Here is a 22,095-nt window from a genome sequence, read left to right on the forward strand (position 1 = left end):
AATGTTCTCTTATAGAGAAGACAGCAAGATTATACCATTATGATGTTGCCAGGATTCACCCCTTTTTTTTTTTTTTTTTTTTTTTTTTTACTTCAAGGACCACAGACAACTGGACCCTGGAGAAGAGGCCAGAGGTTTAGAAAGACCAGGTGAAATGTGAGAGGAGAGGAGAAAATGGAGAGAGACCATATGTGTTCATGAACAGCTAATGGAAAGACTGTTCTTTATTTGCTGTTTTTTCCGGTGATTGAATCTGCATGTGCACCATTCCAGATGCTAAAGGCATAATTAATGAGTTACATCAGGGCCCAGGACTCCTGGTTTTTATCTCCAGCCTAGATTTTTCCTTTGAGTTTCAGACCCTTATACTGAGTCATTACTCAATATGTTCATGTCACCTCCAGCTAGGGTTTTATGAAAAAAATGTATGCTTCTTTTCGCTCTTTTTCTTCTGGTGATGTTTATCACACTGTTGGTCATGAAGAAACCTAAAAGCTAAACATGACAGTTCAATATTCCTCATTCTCTTTATCAAATCCACCCACTCTCTTCCATCTCTGCTATCATTACCCTAGTCCAAGCCACCAGGATCTCTTGCTTGGGTTATTTCAGTAGCCACCTGTTGCTGTTTTTATTTCCCCCAAAGTTATAAATGCATGCATAAATTCTACATGAATCAAAGAGTTCTACATACAAGGCTTGCAGTATATACACACACACACACACACACACTCACACACAAACACATGGGATCCTGGCATCTTCCTCCTCATTTCCCATCTCCAATCATCTTTAATTCCTTTGGCATTTACCTCTAGAACTCTACAAAATAAACATATGTTGTCACTTCTTGATTCAGAGTGAAACATTAATTTCTTGCATAACATTTTACATTTCCTGGACTTTCTCATTATCTAGGTGTTTTTTTTTCAATATTTGCTTACTTTTCTATTTATTCTAAATTCTTTGCCAGTTGTTGTCTATATCTGAAGTTGTTCAATGTATCAGATATTCTTTCCATTTCTGTTTTTTGGAGCATTTCTCACAGCCTGTTGACTTGCTCTGGTCTGGTGGGCTTCCGTGCCTGGTTTTCATCTCCTTTCAAAATCCCCCTGGGGATTCCTTTCACCTTCCTTCTGGGTTTCCTATTTTTTGTATTCCATGGTTTTCTATGTTTTGGTTTATTCCCTTGCTTTAGTAGAGCACCATCTGTAGTAGCCTCCTGAGAAATCCTGACCTGAAAGTAAGTTTCTGCATCTTTCATGTCTCAATATGTTTTGTTTTACTCTAGCAATTAATTGATAGTGGCAGACTATAGTATCATAGATCAAAAATGGTTGTCCTTCAGAATTGGAAAGCATTGTACTATTGTCCACTAAGTATCCAGGGTTGTTGTGAGAACTCTATTTTGATGCCAGTATTATATATATGTACCTTTTTTCACTGTTTTTTGTTGTTGTTGTTGTTGTTGTTGTTTAGTTTTTGTTTTCTATCCTCCATGGAAGTTTGTAGGTTCTTAATTTTGTCCTTCTGAAATTTCATGATGGGGTACTTTGGAAGCAACTAGTAAAATTTACAGTATAAAGATGTATGTTCTTCTGCCTTTGGGAACTCTTAAATTTTTCCATTTATGATTTTCTTCCTTTATTTTCCCTCTTCTCTCTGTCTGGAATGCCAATAATTCAGATATTAGCTTTCATGGGCTTATCTTCTAATTTTATTACATTATTTTTATTTTTTGCTTCACTATGTGAAATATAAACCACTTTGTATTTTTGCTTTACTATCTGCAATACATACACTAAATTATCTTCCAAATATAATGTTGAGGTTTTTGTTTCTGCTATACTTTTACTTTTTATATCACAAGTTCTTTCGTTTTCTGTATTCTGAATATTTGTGTTATTCTTTAATAGTATCCTGTTCTTGTTTCATGTTTATGTATATTTCCATCTCAAGTTTTAATCATAGTTTTTATTTTTTTATTTTTTAGGACGCTTATTTTTATTTTTCAAATTTATTTATTTTTTAAATAATTCTATATCTTTTAATTTTTATTCCAGTATAATTAACACACAATGTTACAATAGTTTCAGATGTACAATATAGTGATTCAACAATTCTATACATTACTCAGTGCTCATCACGATAAGTATACTCTTAATCAATCCCCTTCACCCGTTTCACCCATCTCCCCTCATCCCTTCTGGCAATCACCAGTTTGTTCTCTATAGTTAAGAGTCTGTTGTTTTATCTCTTTTTTCTCTGTTTTGATTCTTAAATTCCACATATGAGTGAAATCATATGGTGTTTGTCTTTCTCTGACTAAAAGATTTATTTCACTTAGCATTATAGCCTCTAGGTCCATCCATGTTGTTGCAAGTAGCAACATTTCATTCTTTTTTATGGATGAGTCATATTCCATGGTACATATATACCACATCTTCTTTATCCATTTATCTATTGATGGACACTATTTGCTTTTATATCTTGGCTATTATAAATAATGCTGCAGTAAATATAGGGATGCATATATCTTTCAAATTTGTGTTATCATATTCTTTGGGTAAATATGCAGTAGTGGAATTATTGGATCATATGGAAATTTTATTTCTAATTTTTTGAGGAACTTTCATATTGTTTCCCACTGTGGCTGCACCAGCTTGCATTCCTACCAACAGTGCACGAGAGTTGCCTTTTCTTCACATCCTTGCCAACACTTGTTTCTTGTGTTTTTGATTTTAGCCATTTTGACAGTTATGAGGTGACATCTCATTGTGGTTTTGATTTGATGATGAGTGCCATTGAGCATCTTTTCATGTGTCTGTTAGCCATCTGTATGTCTTCTCTGGAAAAATGTCTATGCAGATTCTCTGCCTGTTTTTAATTGGATTATTTGTTTTTGGGGTCTTGAGTTTTATCAGTCCTTTATATATTTTGGATATTAACCCTTTATAAAATATGTCATTTGCAAATACCTTCTCCCATTCAGAAGGCTGCCTTTTAGTTTTGTTGATTGTTTCCTTCACTGTGCAAAAGCTTTTTATTTTGATGTAGTCCCAACAGTTCATTTTTGCTTTTGTTTCCCTTGCCTTTGGAGACACAGCTGATGTCAGAGAAATTACTGTCTGTGTTTGATGGTTTCAGGTCTCACATTTAGGTCTTTAATCCATTCTGAGTTTATTTTTGTGTATGGTGTAAGAAAGTGGCCCAGTTTCATTTTTTGCATGTTGCCAGCCAATTTTCCCAACACCATTTGTTGAAGAGACTGTCTTTTTCCCATCACCTATTCTTTCCTGCTTTGTCATAGATTAATTGACCATATAATCGTGGGTCTATTTTTGGACTCTATTCTGTTCCATTGATCTATGTGTCTGTTTTTGTGCCGATACCATACTTCTTGATTACTACAGCTTTGTAGTATCCCTCAAAATCTGGGATTGTGATACCTCCAGTTTTGCTATTAGGGGTCTTCTGTGGTCCCATACAAATTTTAGGATTATTTGTTCTAGTTCTGTGAAAAATGCTATTGGTATTCTGATAGGGATTGCATTAAATCTGTAGATTTGCATATTATGGACATGTTAACAATATTTGTTCTTCTAACCCACGAATATGGAATATCTTTCCATTTGTTTGTATCATCTTCAATCTCTTTCGTCAATGTTTTATAGTTTTCAGAATACAAGTCTTTCATCTCCTTGGTTAAGTTTATACCTTAACATACCTTAGTATGTTATTATTTTGGTGCAAATGTAAACGGGATTGGTTTTCTTTTTAATTTCTCTTTTGCTTTGTTATTAGTGTACAGAAATGCACTATATTGATTTTATATATTGATTTTGTATCCTGTGACTTTATGAAATTCATTTATTAGTTCTAGAAGTTTTTTTGGTAGAGTAATTATAGCTTTTATTAAGTTTTATTTTCTCTGCATTATTTTTCCCCAAATTATTCTTTTAATTATTTGTTTATTTTAGTTTCTTTTTTCAAGTGAAGAAGTTTTCCTTTTCTGGTAACCTGTCTGGTAATCCTTAACTAATGGCTCATATTTAATAGTGGGAAATTAAAATTGAATGGTATTGTCTCTGAGAGTGTGGATAGGACTTTGCCAAAGTGGGCTCAGTAGAGACACATCTGAATGCACCATACCTTTGGGAACCTCCCAGTCATAATTTTTAGGTCCTTCCTCTGGGTCGTGTCAGAATCTCCAGGGACACTTTCCCTTGTTCAGTGTTTTGTTAGTAGAAGTCTGGCTAACAGATTTTTTTTTTTTTCTCAAAAGATTTTATTTGACAGAGAGAGACAGCGAGAGAGGGAACACAAGCAGGGGGAGTGGGAGAGTGAGAAGTAGGCTTCCTGCAGAGTAGGGAGCCCAATGTGGGGCTCGATGTGGGGCTCAATCCCAGGACCCTGGGATCATGACCTGAGCTGAGGGCAGATGCTTAACGACTGAGCCACCCAGGTGCCCCTGGCTAACAGATTTCTTAAACCCAAGTTGAAGAAAGGAACTGAGGGTTTCAATATCTAGCTTTTTTAGTTTTATTACTTTTTTTTTTTTAGTACAGACTCCTATCATCTCCATCCCAACTTTGAAACTATATATTGTATCTCCCAGTATAGAGATTTGATGTTTACTTCTTCACAAACTATTAACTTCTATTCTTCTGTTCTTATGGGAGGGGATATGGGGATTTAACAGTAAACAGCTTCTGGGGCGCCTGGGTGGCTCAGTGTTTAAGCGTCTGCCTTTGGCTCAGGTCATGATCCCAAGGGTCCTGGGATCGAGCCCCACATCGAGCCCCACATCAGGCTCTCTGCTCCATGGGAAGCCTGCTTCTCCCTCTCCCACTCCCCCTGCTTGTGTTCCCTCTCTCTCACTGTGTCTCTCTCTGTCAAATAAATAAATAAAATCTTTAAAAAAACAACAACAACAATAAACAGCTTCCAACCCATTCACCTGAATTTATCTCCTCATTCTTTCTCCCTACTTCCATGAGAACTGGATAGAGTGATTCTTGAGACACTAGGAAACTCGATGATACACATCTGCTCAGTTCCTACATATCTCTGCTTCAAGTTTTTTTCCCCCCCATTTTGCTTAGTCAGAGAAACCTTCCCTGATTTCCCAAAACAAATTTTATCTCCCTACATACACTTACCAAATTCTCTACCTCTTCTGAGTACTGTTTGCAATTGCAACTAAACTTATTTGAATAAATACATTTAACCTCTGTCTGCAGTCCTAGGTTGTAAGCAACTTGAGAGCAGTCCATGATTGTCTTGTTTTCAGTTCTAATTCAGTGCTTGGCATATTCTCTAGTACATAAGTACACAGTTACTTATTTTTTAAATGAATGAATGAATCCAAGGAAATAAAAGAACTGAGATAAACATCATGAAAATCCTCAGTACATGACTATGGCCTACAACACTTAATTGCTGTGCCAAATTATGAAACCATTCCAAAGCATTACATATTCATATTATGCTTGATCTGTTCATCCACTTCAAACTTAGAAAAAACTGCTAGTTGATTCAGTTTCAAAATAAATGAACTAAATTTTTTTCTGACAATTTTATGAAGCTATATGGCTCCAGGAATAATATTAAAGATATTAAAAATAAATGCATATATATTTCAGGTAGTGCTAAAAAGTATGAAGAAAAGTAAAGAAGAGAAGGAAGAATAGGGAGCAATAGGAGAGCTCTTTTAAAGAGGGAAGACAGGGAAGATCTTCATGTTAAGTTCACATTTTAGCAGAAACTGGGAGAAAATTTGAAATCAAGCCATGAGGATATTGGGTTGTTCTTTACTCTCTTTCTCTCTCTCTCTCTCTCTCTCTCTCTCTCTCACACACACACACACACACACACATCACTTATCAGGATAAATATTAATTTTCAGTGGGAGTACAGTCATAAAATGAGAAAAATATTTTCCTACTTTGCAACTATGAGAAATATTTTCCATAATATTCATTGTGCTTTTCTCGGCATAGATTCAGTTCTTATCATTACTGTAGTCAGCAGTTTTTATTTTCCTTTATCCCCAGCTTCCACATTGTGGCCTTTCAAGCCTGTTAGGAATAATAATAGGATTCGTGTTGGGCCACACACCCATTGTTATAGAAAGAGAAGCTTTGAGATAACTGTTCTAATAGAATCACAGCTAAATTCTTTGCCAGTATTACTCACACCCTCAGTTATTCTCTGAGTGGAATGATGGTTTTGCCTTATTCTTTCAATCATATAGATATAGGCGACCCCAAAGAAGCTTGTTGATAAAGGTTTCCAGGGAATCATTCCCTTGGGGATTTATAATTTAGGGTGATTCAAAACTGAGAAACATAGTTCTACCAGTCATCCTTCTTTTCTGCTATTTTCTACAAACCTCCAGTGGTCCTGGCATCTAATTCTATATGATTATTTGGATACATAACATGCAGACAATAAGGTTTATTTCCACATACATATTCTTCACTCCCAAACTAAAGATCGTTAAAAGGAGAAAATGAAAGACACAGGCAGAATATAGAAACCCAAGTACCATTTTAAGTCAAGCTACAACATGAACACCAGGCTTCCACAAAATGATCAACAGCATCACTGTGTCACATCTAAATCTCAACTTTCATATACAATACATATCATATTCTATATCCTATATTATGAAATTTTATTTACATGCACATGATCATTTCTCATATTACTAACTACCTTGCATCATTCTATCCAAATACAAATTCATTGCCCTACAATAATAGCTAATGTCATTTTAGGATTTGTTGTTAAGTATGATGATAGATAGATGATAGATAGATAGATAGATAGATAGATAGATAGATAGATAGATAATAGAGATTTTTTATATTTAAACTTATTTAAACATCACATCAACTCCTGTAAAGTAAGGGTTAATTTACCCCTATTTTACAGAGGAGGAGGAAACTAAGATATGGAGAGGGTAAGTGATTTACCCAAAGTTGCAGAACTAGTAAGTGGCAAACACTTTATTCAAACCCAAATACTTTTAAGCCAGAATTATATTATGGAACTTTGATCTTTATACTGTACTGTCACAATCTTCCCCTCACTCTACTCTCTAGTGTTTCTCACCATCTTATTTCTTCTTTTATCAGTCAGGCCAGTTGAAAAACAATTTTTGTGATTTAATCTCCATCAGCCACAAGAAAGCCCTCAACAAAAATCTTGTCCTTTTGTCCTGAGCCTATCCCCCTAGATATCAATGATTCTACCATGTGTGGATATTAAGCATAAGCTCCTGTGGATACCATATTAGTAGTGAAATAAACATTGACTGACAAGAAAACTGCGTATAATAATAATTGACTCAACACATCCTTTTCCTTTTTAACACTATTTTTCATTACATATGCATAAGAAAATAAGAAAATAACTCTGATTTCCAATAATTTGCTTAATACTTGCTCAGCCAGGTACTGAGGTAAAGAGCTTGTCATACAGTCTCTTTTTTCTAATTCTATATAATAATCATAATAGGAAATTATTAAACCAGGGTTGAAAGAAATAATTTTAGAGGACTTCAGTATAAACTCACCAGATATTTATACTGACTGTCTAAGTCTGAGAAAGGGAAAATAACTTTTTTAAATTTTAAAGTGAAGGAATATGTTATAGAACGTTATACTTAAACGAAGTCTGGTTCTAATCCCAGTTCTATTTCTAACTTGTATCAATGTGGGCAAAGTTATTTACTTAGTCCATCTATTAAGTGGGAATGTTGAATTACATTGTCATAGAGGTTCATTTCTATGCTAAAATTCTATTTACATACTATTACAAAACAAAGGAAGTGGCAAAGTTAATAGAGACAAACTCTTCCAGAATTATCTAAAATCAAGTAATTTTGACTTACCCTTCAAAAAAAAAAAAAGAAGGAAGGAAGGAAGAACAAAAGAAAGAAAACAATAGGATATTTATTCAAATGTTTTGATAATGATGACATGGTTCAGCTATCCACCTCTCAGCAAACTTTCAGCACCCATCTTTGACTGTATGGCCTTGCTTCATTCTTATCCTTTTATATTATAAAATACATGGATAAGTAGATAGTCCTTCAGAAATAACTTCTACTCTTTCTAAAGAACATGGATGGGCAAATCTCGTCTAACTTGCCCAATTACTGTTAGTATAGTTTTTAACATATTGCTAATAAGATGGCACTTGGCCACTAACAAGCCATCCTTTTAAGTATTCCAGTTTTTTTCTAGACTAGTCATTCTCAACTTACACTGTACAGTGGAATCATCTGGGGAAGCTTTTAAAACTACTGATGCCTGGGTCCCACCCCCAGAGATTCTGATTTAATAAGTCTAGCATGAGGCTTGAAGACTGGGATTTCTTAAAAGCTCCCCAGGTGATTCTAATGAGAAACAAACAGTGAGAATTTTTGAGTTCTGAAAATGTGTTGAAGGAATCCAAACTCTGGATCACTGAAAATGCTGTGCTCACCTTTCTGTAACAGTCTCTCTGTCTCACTCCTGGCACATGATGAGTTAAGAGAAAGAGCATATACCATTGATTTGTGCGTTATAAGGAAATATTGCCATTTTAAAAGAAGATTGCAGGCTTTTCTATATGTGGGAGCCTACATAAATCCTCTTAGGTAGAAAATGGCTTCTTTCCTTTGAAAAAAGATACATATTTATTTCACTGTGAAAGGCAAGACATAGGGCAGAGTTTGAATGAGAAAACACAGAAAAATATAATTAACTGCTTTGCATAATAAAGTTAATAGTTGCTCTTGCTGCTGTAGAGAGATTGTTTTAAGATAAATTTTAGCTTTGAGCAGGTAACACAGGCAGGAATTTTGTGTGTGTTTGCTGGGGGCGGGGGTTGGTTTGCTGTTTTGTTTTGATTTTACAGTTTTGCTGGGGATGGGGATTGTATAAGATGGAGAAGAGATGGAGGGTCAGGGATAGAGAGTATAGAGGAATAAATAGAAAGAAAAAAAAAGACCCAAAGAGAGAATAAGTCCCAACAACATAGGCATAGATCAAGCCCAAATGAAAAACATGGCTATTATTTAAACATTCCCTGAGACAATGTGTGATTAATAAATTAGAAAAAGCAGTTTTCTATTCTATGCTATAATTTTCTTAACCCCAACCCTCCCCAAATCTGTAATACAGCTTTGTTAACTACTAACTTAGTAATGGTGTCTCTTCCCCCTATTTGGGGAATAAACTCTATACTTATATTTTAGGTGAAGCGAACCACAAAAGCTAAAGGAAGATGTGGAGGTGGAGAGAGATGGCCAGAATGCTCAGGGAGAAAACAGCCAAAACCAGGAATTTGGCACAAAAGACAAGAAATAACCACCAAGACATGTAAGCACAATCTCTGGGAATTCTCAGAAATATTTGAAAGGAATATGAATCTCTTGGAGTCTAAAGTGTGATTGGAATTTAAGTTATTTCATTTAGAAATTAAAGAAAAATTTGCCCCACTGAAGGTCAGGGGGTACAAATGGGTGACAGAGTGGTATATTTAGGGAGGGGAATAGAATTCCTAGTACCCAGACTATTATTTATTTCCTTCTTCATCAGTCTCATCATCCTTTTTGGGCTAAGTATATCACAAAATTCAGAAAAGATCATTAGAGCTTTTTTTTTTTTTTTTAGAGCTTTTTTTTTAATTTATTTTTCTTTTTATTTTTTTTAGTATCAATATGTTTATTGTCCACCACAGGAATACTTGCATTTTTTTGCATACAGCTTATTTTATTCTATTTTTTTTATTTTATTTATTTTATTTTATTTTATTTTATTTTATTATTTATTTTATTTTATTTTATTTTATTTTATTTATTTTATTTTATTTTATTTTATTTTTTTTATTTTATTTATTTTATTTTATTTTATTTTATTATTTTATTTTATTTTATTTTATTTTATTTTATTTTTTATTTTATTTATTTATTTTATTTTATTTTATTTTATTTTATTTTATTTTATTTTATTTTATTTATTTTATTTTATTTTATTTTATTTTATTTATTTTATTTTTATTATGCTCTGTTAGTTGATGAGTTTCATTAGAGCTTTTATCCTGTAGTGGAGAATAAGAGCTTAACATGTACCCTTACTGAAGGGTTAAGACCTTGAAGAGACTCCTGATTTCTGGGTTATAGTCACAACTTCTTTGAGCCTTGTGAAAAGTCATGTTGGAGTTGCAATGTCTTTTTATCTAAAGTTGTGGTTGTTTCTTGTTGTTTTTGTAGGTGAGATGGAAACACTATCAAAAGAAGAAAATAAGCCATAAATTGTCCAACATTAAGGCAATTACAGGATGTTAAATAGTTTCCAAGTCTGTAAATAGTGTATACTTTATTGAATTTGTATCTAGATGATGTTTTTCTTCCTTTAAGGGCCTTAAAATAAGATATGCTTAATTTCTTAGTAATGGCCAATTTTATTATACTCATGGGATATTCCTGGGGATTGGTTGACATTTTTTTTCTTATAGAAAAAGTGGTGTAATTTCTAGTCCAGTGCTTCCAAAAATACATAAGAACTTCCAAATAAGTAAAATGTAAAAAATACATAGCCAGTTACCTACGTAAGAATCATCTCAGTGGCTTATTAAAGTTGCAGATGCTAGGGTCTCAACTGCAGGGGTAAAGAAGCAAAAATATATTTTTATAGGAAAAGCATGGAGGGATAAGTTTTGAGAAACACTGGGCTAGATTATAGACCCCTCAAACAATCTACAAGTTCTGGAGTTTAAGTATCTTTGCCACTAAAAGCAAATGCATATATTCTGTCGTATTGTGTAATAATGTTCTTTGTTCATTTCATAGTTTTAAAATTTCTCTTCCCAACTTCTCTGCTTCCTCCTCTTCCTCATCATCCTTTTTCTCCTCCAATCTTCTATCAAAAATATAAATGATGAACAAGAGTCAAATAAAAGAAGATCTGGGGAAAGATGATTCCAACCTGAAGGAATAGCAGTGCAAAGCAGTAGGCAGAAACAAGATCAGTGTGTTTGAAAAACACCAAGAAGCTACCCTTGGTGACTGAGAAGTATAGCTGGTGAGGAAGAAGATGGTAGTTTTCAAGATCAGACACACAAGCAAGAGTCAGACAAATATGGCATTGTAGGCCAAGGTAAGGATTTAGATTTTATTCCAATTGCAGTAAAAGGTATTTGGAGAGTTCCAAATAAGGAGAAAAGATGGGGGTTCTGGCCTACATTTTAAAAATATTACTCTGCCTGCTCTGTGGCGGTAAGTTACTGGTAGTTATAAGAAAGTTCTGCTGAGAAGCTAGAGTGAAAACTATACGAATGAGATGACAGTGATTGGACTTGGGCAGCCTTGAAAAGCGTGTGTGTTGGTTCTTTCTTTTGGCACTCAGTGTAAACCCCACCTCCTTTTATCATCCCCCCCCCCCCCCCATATGTGGGTGCTGCACTCTGGGAACTGTATTTTCCTAGGCCTCTCATCAGGAAGCTTCTGGTTTAGACTTCACCTATTATAGACACTCACAAAAAATCAGAAAGGAAAGAGATAAAATTCATTCTTCCTCCAGAATGATGCTGGCAGCCTGGACTGCTGGATTGATGGTAGTGGTTTCATGAAGCTTCTTAATATCCAAAGTCCACTGTCAGGGTCCTGCTGCAAAGGAGCAGTTTCAACACTAGTTTTTGTAGTTTTATGATTTCTAGATAGCCTCCCCAATGCTTACATTTATTCCTCTATCCTCTCCAACAACACTGAAAGCAGCTGACCTTGTATTAAATCGTTATGCTTAAAATACATAGATTGATGCCTATTTCCCTGATTGAACTCTGACTTAGGTAGCATTTTTCTTTGCCCAACAGTAGTTCTAAGAAACAGTCCCTCAAATATGGAAATCTGGGAGTAATTATCAGTCCTACTGGGCTTTAAGGTAGTGATGACTTCATCTCCAGGAGAAAATGAGATGTTGGTCATACACATCACTTAGACAAAATGGCCAGTAGAGTATACATGATGATTGCAAGTGCTCTGCATGGGCTAGTTACTTCTGGCTACATTGGAAGGATAACATAAAGAAAATGATGAGTTTAGGGCTTTACCTTTTCTGTTCAAGTCACAAGCAGAGAACTGAAGTGTTCCAATGATTACCCTAAAATAACCTCTTGTCTCTTATCTACAAAAGATAAGAGTGGACATCCCTGTCTTATTCCTGACCATGGAGAAAAAGCTGTCAGTTTTTCCCTATTGACAATAATATTAGCTATGGGTTTTTCATATATGGCCTTTATAATGTTGAGGCATGTTCCCTTTAAACCTGCTTTGTTGATGGTTTTTATCATAAATCGATGTTGTACTTTGTCAAATGCTTTTTCTGCATCTACTGAAATGATCATATGGTTCTTATCCTTCCTTTATTAATGTGGTGTATCACATTGATCTGTGAATATTGAACCACCCTTGCAACCCAGGAATAAATCGCACTTGATTGTGGTGAATGATTTTTTTTAAATGTATTGTTGGATCCAGTTTGCCAGTATTTCATGGAGAATTTCTGCAACCATATTCATCAGGGATATTGACCTATAGTTCTCTTTTTTAATGGAGTCTGTATTTGGTTTTGGCATCCAGGTAATGCTGACCTCATAGAATGAATTTGGAAGTTCTCCTTCCTTTTCTATTTTTTGGAATAGTTTGAGAAGAATAGGTATTAATTCTTCTTTAAATGCTTGGTAGAATTCACCTGTGAAGCCATCTGGTCCAGGACTTTTGTGCGTTGGGAGGTTTCTTTGTTTTTTTTTTTTTTATTACTGATTTATTTTTTTGCTGGTTATCAGTCTGTTCAGGTTTTCTATTTCTTCCTGTTTCAGTTTTGGCAGTTTATATGTCCACTCTCACCACTGTTATTTAACATAGAACCGGAAGTCCTAGCCAAAACAATCAGACAACAAAAATAAGCAAAAGGCATCCAAATCAGCATGGAAGAAGTAAAACTTTCACTATTTGCAGATGACATGATACTCTATATAGAAAACTTACAAGACTCCACTAAAAAACTGCTAGAACTTTGATAAACAAATTCAGTAAAGTCTCAAAACACAAAATCAATGTACAGAAATCTGTTGCATTTCTATACACCAATGATGAAGCAGCAGAAAGACAAATTATGAAATCAATCCCATTTACAATTGCACCCAAAGCAATAAGATACATAGGAATAAAATTAACCAAAGAAATAAAAGACCCATACTCTGAAAACTATAAAACACTGATGAAAGAAATTGAAGATGACACAAAGAAATGGAAAAATATTCCATGCTCATGGAAGAACAAATATTGTTAAAATGTCTATACTACCCCAAACGATCTATACATTAATTGAAATCCCTATCAAAATACCAACAGCATTTTTCACAGAGCTAGAGCAAACAATCTTAAAATTTGCATAGAACCACAAAAGACTCTGAATAGTCAAAGTAAGCTTGAAAAGGAAAGCAAAGTTGGAGGCATCCCAATTCCAGACTTCAAGTTATGATTACAAAGCTGTAGTGATCAAAACAGTATGGTACTGGCAAAGAAATAGGCACAAAGATCAATAGAATAGAATAGAAAACCCAGAAATGAGCCTACAACTGTATGGTCAATTAATCTTTGACAAAGCAGAAAGACTATCCAATGGGAAAAAGACAGTCTCTTCAATAAATGGTGGTAGGAAAACTGGACAGCCACAAGCAAAAGAATGAAACTGGACCACTTCCTTACACCAAACACAAAAATAAATTCAAAATGGATTAAAAACCTAAATGTGAGACCTGAAACCATAAAAATCTTAGAGGAGAACACAGGCAGTATCCTCTTTGACATAGGATATATCAGCTTCTTTCTACATATGTCTCCTGAGGCAAGGGAAGCAAAAACAAAAATGAACTATCGAGACTTCATCAAGATAAGATGCTTCTGCACAGCAAAGGAAACAATCAACAGAACCTAAAGGCAACCTATCAAATGGGAAAATATATTTGCAAATGACATATCTGACAATAGGGTTAGTATCCAAAAGATATAAAGAACTTATGAAACTCAACACCCAAAAAACAAATGATTCAATTAAAAAATAGGCAGAAGACATGAACAGACATTTCTCCAAAGAAGACATCCAGATGGCCAACAGACATATGAAAAGATGCTCAACATCACTTATCATCAGGGAAATACAAATCAAAATTACAATGAGATATCACCTCACACCTCTCAGAATGGCTAAAATCAGAAACACAGAAAACAACAAGTGTTGACAAGGATGTGGAGAAAAAGGAACCCTCTAGCACTGTTGGTAGGAATGTAAACTGGTTCAGTCACTGTGGAAAACTATGGAAGTTCATCAAAGAGTTATAAATAGAACTATCCTATGATCCAGCAGTTGCACTACTTGGTATTTATCCAAAGAACACAAAAATACTAATTCAAAAGGATACATGCACCCCACTGTTTATAACAGCATTATCTACAATAGCCAAATTATGGAAACAGCCCAAGTGTCTATCAACTGATGAGAATAAGTAAGAGGTGGAATAATATAATTTTACTCATATGTAGAGGTTAAGAAACAAAATAGATGAACAAAGGGGGAAAAAAGAGAGGCAAGCCAGAAAACAGACTCTTAACTATAGAGAAAAAACTGAGGGTTACTGGAGGGGAAGTGGTCAGGGAGATTGGCTAAATGGGTGATGGGTATTAAGGAGGGCACTTGTGATAAGCACCGGGTGTTTTGTGTAAGTGATGAATCACTAAATTCTAAACTAATATTACACTGTATGTTAATGAATTGGAATTTAAATAAAAACTTGAAAAAGATTTTTTAAAAAAAGAAAAAAGGGGTGGTATATACATATACATATATATGTATATATGTATATATATTATTCATATATATATATCAAAATATTACTCAGCTACAAAAAGAATGGAATCTTGCCATTCACAATGACATGGATGGAACTAGAGAGTATTATGCTAAGTGAAATAAGTCAGTGAGAAAAAGACAAATACCATATGATTTCACTCATATGTGGAATTTAAGAAACAAAACAAACAAAAGGGGGAAAAAAGGAGAGACTGATGGCTATCTAAGGGGAGGTGGGCAGAGAGATGGGTTAAATAGGTGATGAGGACTAAGGACAGCACTTTTTGCAATGAGCACCAGGTATTATTTGGAAGTGTTGAATCACTATATTGTACACCTGAAAGTAATATTACACTGTATGCTAGCTAACTGGAATTTAAATAAAAACTAACTAAATAAATAAATAAAGCTAAGGTAAGGTAAAGTAAGGTAACTAATATAGGCAAAAATCATATCCAAAACTTAACTCCATAGGTTTGAAAATTTTAATGTAAATTGAATTCAGAGCATTAGTAGGATTTTTAGAATTTAAAAAATGAATTAGACCCAGAGAATTGGATGAGGAGAATTTTGGTTGATTTAAATGAAACTTGAACTTCTAAATCCCATTGCACTTCCTAAAGGAAGCAGCAGCCCCTTTTTTAAAGAAAGGATACAAACCCCTTGTTATCAAATCTCATGCAGTTACCTTACAAAGAGTGACCTATCTCTCCTTCTTGTCTGATTGCTGAAGCTAAATGTGAGACAGGAAACCATCAAAATCCTAAAGGACAAGACAAGCAGCAACCTCTTTGACCTCAGCCATAGCAACTTCTTACTAGACATGTCTCCAGAGACAAGGGAAACAAATTAAAAAATGAACTATTGGGACTTAAGATAAAAAGCTTCTGCACAGTGAAGGAAATGATCAACGAAACTAAAAGACAGCCTACAGAATGGGAGAAGATATTTGCAAATGACATATCTGATAAAGGGTTAGTATTCAAAATCTATAAGGAACTTATAAAACTCAACTTCCAAAAAACACATAATCCAGTTAAGAAATGGGCAGAAGACATGAATAGACATTTTTCCAAAGACATCCAGATGGCTAACAGACACATGAAAAGATGCTTAACAGCACTCATCATCAAGGAAATAGAAATCAAAACCATGATGAGATACTACCTCACATCTCTCAGAATGGCTAAAATTAACAGTACAGGAAACAACAGATGTTGACAAGGGTGTGGAGAAAGGGGAACCCTCTTACACTGTTGCTGGGAATACAAACTGGTGCAGTCACTATGGAAAACAATATGGAGGTTCCTCAAAAAGTTAAAAATAGAACCACCTATAATGGAGCAATTACACTACTAGATATTTACTCAAAGGATACAAAAATACTGATTCAAAATGGACATGTACCCCTATGTTTATAGCAGCATTATCAACAATAGCCAAATTATGGAAAGAACTCAAATGTTCATCGATTGATGAATGGATAAAGGATAAAGAAGTTGTGATATACATATATATGAATATTATTTAGCCATCAAAAAGAATGAAATCTTGCCATTTGCTACAATGTGGATGGAGCTAAAGTGTATTATGCTAAGCGGAATAAGTCAAGTTAGAGAAAGACAAATACCATATCATTTCACTCATATACATAATTTAAGAAACAAAATAGATGAACACAGAGGAAGGGAAAAAAATAAGAGGGAAGCAAACAATAAGAGACTCAGAATGGCTAAAACTTAACTATAAAGAACAAACTGAGAGTTGATGGAGGGGAGGTGGACAGGGGATGGGCTAGATGGGTGACGGGTATTAAGGAGGGCACTTGTGATGAGCCCTGGGTGTTGTATGTAAGTGCTAAATCATTAAATTCTACTCCTGAAACCAATATTACATCATATGTTAACTAACTAGAATTTAAATAAAAATTTGAAAATGAAAAAAAAAAGAAAACAAAAACAAAGAGTTACCTATCTCTTCAAGATTTACCCTTCACCACTCATTGTCTCCAGAACCATGATCATGACATGGCCCAGGATTAAACATACACAGTCCACCCACAAGAAAATACATTATACTCCAAAGTAACTACAAAACTTCGTTAACTTTTATTGACAAAATCTTGAGGATATGGATATATTTGTAAATGGCCATGGTTTGGGCTAAATTTATAGATATAGTTGCCCTGGATCCATTGAGGTAACTCAGGGAATAGCAGAGGCTCCAACAATTTGCTCAGGTGGTTGACTGGAATATCAACTCAACAGTGTCCTACAAGGAAGCTCAGATGTCAAAATGTATTAACATAATGTAAAGGGAAGGATCTCAAGGTTTGGGGTAAAGGAAATGTGTGTTGAGTGGATATATTCTCATACCATGGCTCCTAGGAAGGCCCAGTGGACTGCATTCACCAAGACATTGCAAGAAAAAAACATTGGTAGAGTGCATCTAGGAAATGTTCTGGACTTGCTGTGATTTTTGAGTGAACAGAACTATGAGATGATGCCATCTGAATGGGCTCTCTGGTGTTATTAGGGATGTAGACCAAGACTGGCAGTATTTAAATGTCTGAGACAAGGCTGGAAAGACTACCAGCATGGGTTATAGAGCTGACATGGTAATCTGAATGCTTTCACCTGCAGGGAGGGATCTTTGAAACTGGCTAAATAATCATGGCACAATCTACTAAAGTATTATTAAATGGTGTGTTTAATCAAAAAAACTCTAGTTCTTATAAGCAGGGACTTGACCCAAGTTATCAAATGGAAGTTCTCAGCCTCTCACTGAGATCCTGGACTTCAACCAGTTCACACACTTGAAGCCCTTTGATTGAAGGACCCTAAGAATCTGCCAAAAGTGTTTATTGTAAATCATGGCTCCTAGGCTTTTCCAAAGGGATCTATAGACATTTGCTAGTTACTGCACATAGAGAGAGGAGAAGGAAATACCCAAGCCTCTGGGAGAGTATAAGATATTGAATCTGAGCTGACACTATTGCCTGGGGACTCAAAACGCCTCTATGCTCTAAGAGTCAGAAAGAAGATTTACAGAAGTCATGTGATTAATATTTAGCTCAAAACCAACAGAGTTGGACCCAAATGGTATGATGATCTGTCTCTCCCAAGTCTTTAAAGGTAGAATTAATCTGTGTTTTGTTCAAAGATGTAATAATACATTTGTTTTTATAATTTTGATAGGGATAAATAATTCCAGTGCCTTATATTTGGTTCTGTCTACCCTAATGGTCCTAATTTTATTGCTTTTAAAATGGGAAAATATCAGATTATTAAAATAAACACCCTTATATATGTCCCTCTTCCATGTGTAAAAGACAGTTGTCATAGTAAATAGCAGTAAACTACTTTAAATTAAAGTAGGTGATGACATTAATTACAGCTGATGTTCCAGGTATGATCTTTTTGCTAGAGTAAATGAACATATGCATTCTTATTAAATGTTTTGATCTGGTAAGTGCCCTTTCACTCCAGTTCTAATTGTTAAACATCATATAGCAAGGGCAGTGGTAAAATTTCATTCTTTTACTTTAGGAGTATTTCAAGTTTCTGATTATCTGTCTTAATTGAATATTAAGGACATTTTATCACAGCATCATCCCACAGAACATTGTACTGGCCCACTACATTCATGACCTCATCCTGATTGGACCTAGTGAACAGGAAGCAGCAAATATCCTAAATGTGTTGACAAGATATGTACATGCCAGAAGGAAGAGATAAACATGAAAATTTAGAACTCTGTTCTTCATGAGGTTCTAGGCATCCAGTAGAACTGAGGAATGTCCAAATATTCCCTCCAAGGTGAAAGGTAAGTTGCTTTGCCTTGTATCTCTGTAACTCAGAAAGAGAAAATATTTAGTGAGCTTTAGATTTTGAAGACAATGTGCACTGCATATAATAAGCAGCTTTGAATCATGTAACATTAGTTTTGATATTAGGCAGACTAGGCCCCCCACAGATGTCCATATCCTCTGGAACCTGTGAATATATTAAATTACTTGGCAAAAGGGACTTTGAAAATATGATTAAGTTGATGATAGTTAAGAAGATTATTCTGGATTTTCCAAGTGGGTCCAATCTAATCACATGGATTTTGTTTGTTTGTTTGTTTGTTTTTTACAAGCGTACATTCATTTTATTTTCCTCTTTCCCTGCCTTCCTTCAAGCATCCAATGGACACCTCAAAAACACACACATTTGCATATTTGCTCACAGGTGACTGGCTCAGTTGATTAGCCACAGCCAGCAGTATTAATGAGGCCACTGCTGAAATGCTCTCTGGGTGAGTTAGCATCTTTTTGCTCTGTGGCCACTGATATGCTCTAATTAATCATAGCTAACTATCTTGCAAAGTATACTCTTGTTCGTAAGGAAAGCTGGGTGACAGTGTGGGTAGTTTAGGGCAGGACTCACATCCAACTGAGGATCACATGGATTTTTAAAAGCAGAGAACTCTTCCCAGCTGTTGTAAGCCAGGGAGATACGACTATGGAAAAATAGAGAGATGCAGCATTGCTGGATTTAACAGGGTCGGAAGAAAGAAAGAGAGAGGAAAGAAAGAAAGGAAGGAAGGAAGGAAGGAAGGAAGGAAGGAAGGAAGGAAGGAAGGAAGGAAGGAAAGAAGGAAGGAAGGAAGGGAGGGAGGGAGGGAGGGAGGGAGGAAAAAAAGAGAAAGAAAGAAAGAAAGAAAGAAAGAAAGAAAGAAAGAAAGAAAGAAAGAAAGAAAGAAAGAAAGGGGCCTTTACTAGGTGGAAAAGGAAAGGAAATGGATTATTTCCTAGAACTTCCAGAAAGAAAGGCAGTCCCACCAACCCATGTTGGATTTCTAACCAACAGAACTATAAGATAATGAATGTTGTTTAAGCTACTAAGTTTGTGATCATTTGTTACACAGCGATAGAAAACTAATACAGGACAAGAGCAAGAAAAAGTTTTGAAACTGGTAGGTGAGATGTAAGCTGCTTCCTTACTTGGGCTTTATAGCTCAGCAGACTCAACAGTGTTCTAAATAACTATTGCAGATACAAATGTTGATGGACCACCTGGGAGTCCCTGATCGGAGAATCATGATGCAGATTCCCAGAGTGTGGGATTAAAGTTATGTCTTATTATACAAATAGCATTCACATTTTGAAAAACTGCTATGGGTTTGCTCCTAGGCCCTGGTAGAGACTGAATGCATGATCCGGAACATCAAACAAACATGTGACCTGATATGCCCATTTATGAACTATTTCTTATCTGATCCACCATATCATAAAGTTGGGTATGCATAGAAGCACTCCATTTTCAAGTGGTGTTGGGTAAGGCTTTGTAGTCCCAGAGAGAACAAGAAGTTTCATACATATTTGCTTCAGGGACTTGTGGTACCCGCTCCTACTGCATTGCCCCATCTCTCTCAACCAGAATCTCTTGGTAAGAGATTGACTGGTGGTGATTGACTTGTGAAAAAGCCTCATCTGGATTTACCAATGCTCATCAAAGTCAAATGTTAGAGACAGGCTTAACCATCATGTAGACAATATCATCAATTCTGAGTGTATCATTCAGCTTCTCTCCACAGTTCACGGGGAAAAAAAGTACACAGAGTGGAAATGTCATGTACAGGCTCAAAAATACAATATTCTGCTTAACAAGCCTTACCTAACGACTGCCCCTGTTACATTGCCAACCTAAAAAAGCAAAGTTCAAGGCTGAATTCCAAATATGGCCCTATTCTCTAATGTACTAACCAGCCATCTGCAGGCAGGGTAATTATACTGCAATTCTTACACCAGGGAGAGGATACAATTTTGTCTTCATTGTAATACACACTCATTCCAGATATGGATATACCTGCCTGTCCTCAATGCTTCTTCCAGCATCCATTGTCTTATTCATAATTATGATATCCTATACAATGTTATTTCTGTCTGAGGAACTCATTTTTCTGCAAAATAAGTGAGGCAAATGGTCTTCCCAATTCTACCAGGTATCCCATCAACCTGAAATAGCTTTCTTTATAAAATGTCAGAAGTCTGTTAAAGATTCAGTTATGGGGCCAGTAGAAAGAATATTTGCTCTTGTGAGTGTGGGTGCTTTCCTATAGATGCAAAATAAGCTTTGAACATTATTTTGATCACATTAATAAATGAAGCTGTTTCTTCCAAAGTCAGAATAAATGGATCTGGGACCAAGGAATGGAAGAAAGTGGGGATGTCTCCTTTCACTATGGCCTCTAATAAACCACTCAAATAATTTTCCCTTGTCCCCAGAACTTTAGATGCTGATATCTTAATGCACCTAATTACTGGGAAAGGAATGCTTTCACCAAAAAATTTAACAATGTTTTAACTGAAAGAAAATTGGCACTCTTTTTGGTGAGCATGCTTTATCTTCTCATCTCTGCTGCCTGAATTTCCCTTCTTGTCCATATATCAGGCTGTTTGTACTACTAATCACATATATAATGATTCTACTGAAACATAAATATGTGTCTACTGACACATAAATATTAGATTCCTCTCTCTTAGATCTTCCTACAAATTTTTAGGAAAGCATATCTGAGTGTACCTGTTGGGGTCAGATTCTAATCCCTATCTGATCAGCAGAGGCCAGGGTCTCAGTGATCAAGGCCAGAAGCTAAAGAGAAAAGGGGTCATCATTGTCTATGCAGACATTCCAAACTGTGCCTCAACAACCAGGTGGACATGTTCATTATCTTATTACATCCTCATATAAAATGCAACTGAGATATCTGAAGACCTCTGGCCCTTTGAGTTATATAAGTATGACTGACTTGAATCCCCAAGTACATGCTCTGTGAAGGTTCAATTAATTTTACAAGGTATCAATAAAAGTTTATAAAAGGCTTATGTTCTCTATCTCCAGAGTCCCATTTCCATACATGTATCTCTCCTCCATTCCATTTTAGCCCAAATATGAAGCTCAACCATTTATTCAATTTCCATTAAAATTAAGCAAAAGCAAAAACTATTCACATATATCATGCATCATTCTAAGAGTTTAGAATTACAGAAAATGGTCACATCACAGCAAAATGTCATTAAATCCTACTATAATCTTTCTCTTTTCAGTAACGCCAACATTGGTCTTTCAATTCATGAATCATTGACTCCTCTCTGGTCAGTTTCCACTCAGATACCAGCAAGTCAACACAAAACCATCAAATT

General features: G+C 35.3%; 2 long non-coding RNA genes across 3 annotated transcripts in view; one reads left to right on the forward strand and one right to left on the reverse strand.

Moving 5' to 3' along the window:
* Window positions 1-12,466, forward strand: part of LOC135362781 (uncharacterized) — a 64,562-nt gene extending 52,096 nt beyond the window's left edge. The window contains exons 3-4 of the long non-coding RNA XR_010407978.1: window positions 9,251-9,374; window positions 10,268-12,466. This is a non-coding gene — a long non-coding RNA (uncharacterized LOC135362781). The remainder of the gene's footprint in view (window positions 1-9,250; window positions 9,375-10,267) is intronic.
* The window catches only part of LOC135362779 (uncharacterized), a 59,520-nt gene that overhangs the window by 3,420 nt on the left and 34,005 nt on the right, over window positions 1-22,095 (reverse strand). The window lies entirely within an intron of this gene.

This window comes from Mirounga angustirostris, unplaced genomic scaffold (genome assembly GCF_029215605.1).
Source record: "Mirounga angustirostris isolate CCGP_5_RB_7025 unplaced genomic scaffold, mMirAng1.0.hap1 SCAF_1, whole genome shotgun sequence".
Classification (NCBI taxonomy): Eukaryota; Metazoa; Chordata; class Mammalia; order Carnivora; family Phocidae; genus Mirounga; species Mirounga angustirostris.